This window comes from Rattus norvegicus, chromosome 5 (genome assembly GCF_036323735.1).
Source record: "Rattus norvegicus strain BN/NHsdMcwi chromosome 5, GRCr8, whole genome shotgun sequence".
Lineage (NCBI taxonomy): Eukaryota > Metazoa > Chordata > Mammalia > Rodentia > Muridae > Rattus > Rattus norvegicus.
This window is the reverse complement of record NC_086023.1, coordinates 116,168,293-116,174,292: the sequence shown is the minus strand read 5'-3', so window position 1 is coordinate 116,174,292 and position 6,000 is coordinate 116,168,293. Positions and strand designations below refer to the sequence as shown.

Genomic DNA, 6,000 nt, shown 5'->3' with positions numbered 1-6,000 from the left:
ACAAAGAGGCCCAGTTATGGGAAAGGGATCCAAAACCAGGCAATAGTATCTTTAAAGTCAGCTGACTACTTCATTTCCAAAATGAAAGCAACCATCTGAAGACTGACAGCATCTCCCTCTAAGAGAGCCTTGGAGAAACCCTGTGTCCTGCAGAATAACTCATAGGCATGGACAGGAAGTAACAACAGTACCTTCCACACCCAGATCCATGTGCTTTATTTTCCTTTTCCCACTCCAACACTGTGCCTTAGCAAACAGATGTGAGGCTCCTCCCTCCTCCTCATGCTCTTCCTGTTTATGGCTCCCCAAACTGCCTCATTCAGGCCATGCCCCACAAGGATTTCTAGCCTTCCTGATAGCATTAGAATAAACTACCATGGGTACACAAAGAGATCATTAAATCAACTTATGTGCTTGAAAGTTGAAACAGACTTCAACCACGTTAATCTATAAAGCCTTCACTTTCAGCAATTAGGAGTAATTTCCATATTTAAGAGGATATAAAACTCTTGGCACTGGCAAGAAGAGCCCAGCTCTTCATTTTATTATAATAGCAAGAGAAGCTTTTGAGTGGAGTTGGATAGAAGAGAAGAACACTTTGCATTTTGAGGCTCATTTAGCATACTTGATAGAAAACCCAGGTATGGTATTAGAAGTATTATCATTGTAAGTTAAAAAAAGAAGGAGTTTTAACACCCAAGGTGACAAAAATGATAGTAACTAGCTTGGGACGATGACATTAAAACACCATGGACTGAAATGATTCAAGAGAGAAGTCATCATGAAGTAAGTCTCAGATACCAAGAAAATGGGATTCTTAGAGGTCTGTCAGAGGAGTGGATAATGAAAAAAGGAACAATGGCAGGAAATGAAGTGATTGATGGTATTGACTTCTATTTGGTAATTCGGGGAATATAATAGTGACTTCTGTCACACATGTGCTGAGTCTAAATTCCTATACCTGGCAAAATTTATGACATACGCGTGGCTCAGGTATGTGTAGGTTCTGGAAAAACTACAATTAATGTCAAAAGAGTTTATTTAAATTATTGGACTTTATTAGATTTCCTGAAACAAAATATAGGATAAAAAGGAGGTTTTATACTTAGTCTTAAAGAATTTCAACGATTTCTGAGTTAATACAGAAAAATAAAACAATAAAAGTTACAAAAAAAAAGTTACAGGAAGGTTTTGGCTCCTTTGACAAAAATCAAGTGACCATAGGTCTGTGGGTTCATTTCTGGGTCTTCGATTCTATTCCACTGGTCTATCTGTCTGTCTCTGTACCAATACCATGCCAAAACCATCCAATGGAAAAAAGATAGCATTTTTCAGCAAATGGTGCTGGTTCAACTGGAGGTCAGCATATAGAACAATGCAGATCGATCCATGCTTATCATCCTGTACAAAGCTTAAGTCCAAGTGGATCAAGGACCTCCACATCACACCAGATACACTCAAACTAATAGAAGAAAAGGGGGAAGCATATCGAACACATTGGCACTGGAGAAAATATCTTGAACAAAACACCAATGGCTTATGCTCTAAGATCAAGAATTGACAAATGGGCTCTCATAAAACTGCAAAGCTTCTGTAAGGCAAAGGACACTGTTGTTAGGAAAAAAACAGCAACCAACAGATTGGAAAAAGATCTTTACCAATACTACAACTGATAGAGGGGTTATATCCAAAATATACAAAGAACTCAAGAAGTTAGACTGCAGGGAGACAAATAACCCTATTAAAAATGGGGTTCAGAGCTAAACAAAGAATTCACAGCTGAGGAATGCTGAATGGCTGAGAAACACCTAAAGAAATGTTTAACAACTTTAGTCATAAGGGAAATGCAAATCAAAACAACCCTGAGATTTCACCTCACACCAGTGAGAATGGCTAAGATCAAAAAGTCAAGTGACAGCAAATGCTGGCGAGGATGTGGAGAAAGAGGAACACTCCTCCATTGTTGGTGGGATTGCAGACTGGTACAACCATTCTGGAAATCAGTCTGGAGGTTCCTCAGAAAATTGGACATTGAACTGCCTGAGGATCCAGCTATACCTCTCTTGGGTATATACCCAAAAGATGCCACAACATATAACAAAGACACATGCTCCACTATGTTCATAGCAGCCTTATTTATAATAGCCAGAAGCTGGAAAGAACCCAGATTCCCTTCAACAGAGGAATGGATACAGAAAATGTGGTACATCTACACAATGGAATATTATTCAGCTATCAAAAACAATGACTTTATGAAATTCATAGGCAAATGGATAGAACTGGAAAATATCACCCTGAGTGAGGTAACCCAATCACAGAAAAACACACATGGTATGCACTCACTGATAAGTGGCTAGTAGCCCAAATGCTTGAATTACCCTAGATGCACAGAACACATGAAACTCAAGACGGATGATCAAAATGTGAATGCTTCACTCCTTCTTTAAAAGGGCAACAAGAATACCCTTGGCAGGGAATAGAGAGGCAAAGATTAAAACAGACACAGAAGGAACACCCATTCAGAGCCTGCCCCACATGTGGCCCACACATATACAGCCACCCAATTAGACAAGATGGATGAAGCAAAGAAGTGCAGGCCGACAGGAACTGGATGTAGATCTCTCCTGAGAGACACAGTCAGAATATAGCAAATACAGAGGCGAATGCCAGCAGCAATCCACTGAACTGAGAATAGGACCCCCGTTGAAGGAATCAGAGAAAGGACTGGAAGAGCTTGAAGGGGCTGGAGACCCCATATGTACAACAATGCCAAGCAACCAGAGCTTCCAGGGACTAAGCTACTACCCAAAGACTATACATGGACTGACCCTGGACTCTGACCTCATAGGTAGCAATGAATATCCTAGTAAGAGCACCAGTGGAAGGGGAAGCCCTGGGTCCTGCTAAGACTGAACGCCCAGTGAACGTGATTGTTGGGGGGAGGGCAGTAATGGGGGGAGGATGGAGAGGGGAACACCCATAGAGAAGGAGAGGGGGAGGGGTTAGGGGGATGTTGACCTGGAAATCAGGAAAGGGAATAACAATTGAAATGTAAATTAGAAATACCCAGTTAATAAATATGGAGGAAAGAAAAAAAAATTCTTTGTGTCAACAAGGGTGCTGAGGGTACCTGGAAGAGAATGAGGGACAAGAGACATGAAGAAGGACGCCAAGACAAGAGTCTGATGAAGGCGACAATTTTATTTTTCCCAAGGCTGAATTTATACCATAACAGAGGTAACAGAGGGAGGGGTGAAGTGTGAAACATTCCAACAGGCCAAGACACAGTATTTGTGTGGTCAGCTGATGTTAACTGGATGTCAGAAAGGTCACAGGTTTGTCATATCTATTAATCAGAAGGATGCTGGTTTTTCAGAAAGGTTACAGGTCGTAACATTGGGCATCTTGACGTCAGATGTATTTCTCAGCAAAGGTCAGAACTTTATCATATCATTATTCATCCTGACCACCAGATTTGTATTAGTCTTCTGCAGCCAGCTGGGGATTTTCCATGAACCCAGTCATTTTTAAATCTAACCATAATAATAACATCAATAATGGAGGGTTCCAAGGGCATTGCTCCCAACATCTTTGTACCCATGACAGTGAGTGTCCAAATATGATGTGACTTTCTCTATGATTAGGTATTTGAGATGTCTTAGGTTTAGGGTGTTAAGAATATGAATATTCTGCTGCTAGTGTTCAAGTGAACACATCCAAACATTTGGGGATTTTTACTGTGATTTTTTAAAATTTATTTTATTTTTAAGATTATAAGATGTTATATCACATCCTCCATTCCTGTTCTACATATAAATACAAAATAAAGCTGCTCAGTCTGTATAATGTTAATTTCATATATGTTTTCAAGATGATCATTTGATGTTGTACAACCATTTGTTAAGCTCTTTCCTGGAGAAGGCTCTTTCTCTCATTCTTATTATTCCTTAGGTGCATATAATGTTTTGTATAGAGATGAGGTCTCTGAGGCATGTCTACTACTATTGCCCAGGTTCAGATCATAGATAATTGATTCTTTTTTATCTGGTGAGATCTAATTTGTGCTGTAGAATGCATTGTATTTTAGAATAAGTTTTATGTGGGTGTTTCTGTTGGAAAGAAAACCATCTAGTTATCTCTTAAGGTCATATGATATTCAGTGTAATATAACTGTTCTTTTGATTTTCTTATTATTCTTTAATTCTTCTACAATCCAGTCATTATCCCTCTCCCAGTCCACCCTAGCTAGGACAGTTCCTCATCCCATTCCTCCTCTTCTCCAAGAGGATGTCCCCACGCCATGCCTACCATACCAGACCTCACTACTCCCTACAGCCTCAAGTCTCTCGAGGCTTAGGTGCTCCGGGGCCTCAGAGCAGTTTATGTATGCTGTCTGGTTGGTGGATCAGTGTACCAGAGACCTAAGGGGTCCAGGTGAGTTGAGACTGCTGGTCTTCCTATGGAGTAGACTTAGGAACCTCAGCTTCTTCTAACCTTTCCCTAATTCAACCATAGGGGTCCTTAGCTTCTGTATATTGGCTGGGTACATGTATCTACATCTGACTCACTCAGCTGCTTGTTGAGCTCTCAAAGGCAGCCATACTAGGCTTCTTGAGTTCTGTGATTGTATCCTGGGTGTTCTATAATTTTTGTCTAATATGTACTTATTAATGATATTCCATGTATGTCCTTTTAAATCTGAGTTACCTCACTCAGGATGATATCTTCTACTTCCACCCATTTGCCTGAAAAACTCAGTATGTCCTCATTATTAATAGCTGAATGGTATTCTATTGTGTAAATGAACCACATTTTCTGTATCCATTCTTCCATTGTAGGACATCTGGGTTCTATCCAGCTTCTAATTGTCACAAATAAGGCCACTATGAACATTGTGAAGTAGGTGTCCTTGTGATATGATAGAACATCTTTTGAGTATATGTCCAGCAGTGCTATAGTTGGGTCTTCCAGTAAAAGTATTTCCAATTTTCTGAGGAACTCCCATATTGATTTCCAAAGTGGTTGTACACGTTTGCACTTCTACCAGCAATGAAGAAGCATTCCCCTTGCTACAAATCCTTGTCAGAATGTGCAGTCCCTCGAGTTTCTGATCTTACCCATTCTGATTGGTGTAAAATAGAATCTCAGGGTCATTTTGATTTGCATTTCCCTGATGACTAAAGATGTTGAACATTTTTTAAGTGCTCTGCAGCCATTTGAGATTCCTTAGTTGAGAATTTTTTGTTTAGCTCCGTTTTCATTGGGGTATTTGTGGGGTTTTTTTTTCAGTCTGAGGTCTAGAGTTCTTTACATATTTTGGATATTAGCCAGATATAGGGTTAGTAGATGTAGGGCTAGTGATAATCTTTTCCCAATCTGTAGGTTGCCCTTTTGTCCTATTGACAGTATCTTTTGCCTTACAGAAGCTTTTCAGTTTCATGAGGTCCCATTTGTCAATTGTTCATCTTAGAACCTAAGGCATTGGCGTTCTGTTCAGGAAGTTTTCTTGTGTCAGTGCTTTCAAGGATATTTTCCACTTTCTCTTCTATTAGATTCAGTGTATCTTGGTTTTATGCTGTATTTATCCACTAAGACTTGGGCTTTGAGCAGGTAGATAAATATGAATCTATTTGCATTCTTCTACATGTAGATATCAATTAGTTCATCATCATTTGTTGAAGATGCTTTCCTTTTCCCACTGTATGGTTTCTCAATTCATTGTCAAAAATAAACTGTTCATAGGTATGTGGGGTTTTTTTCCTGGATATTCTATTCTATCCCACCGATCTGTCTGCCTCTGTACCAATACCATGTTGTTTTTATCACGATTGCTCTATAGTACATTATGTACTCCCTGATAAGTAGACATTAGCCAAAAAGTACAGAATACCCATAATATAACTCAAAGACCCTAAGAAGTTAAACAAGAAGGAAGGCCCAAGTGAGAATACTTAAATCTCCCTTAGAAGGAGGAATAAAATAATCATGGGAGACAGAGGG

At 39.5% G+C, this 6,000-nt stretch overlaps 1 pseudogene; it reads left to right on the top strand.

Annotated features, from left to right (window-relative positions):
- The first annotated feature begins 781 nt into the window (after positions 1–781).
- The window catches only part of Cyp2j16-ps1 (cytochrome P450, family 2, subfamily j, polypeptide 16, pseudogene 1), a 50,038-nt pseudogene continuing 44,819 nt past the window's right edge, over positions 782–6,000 (top strand).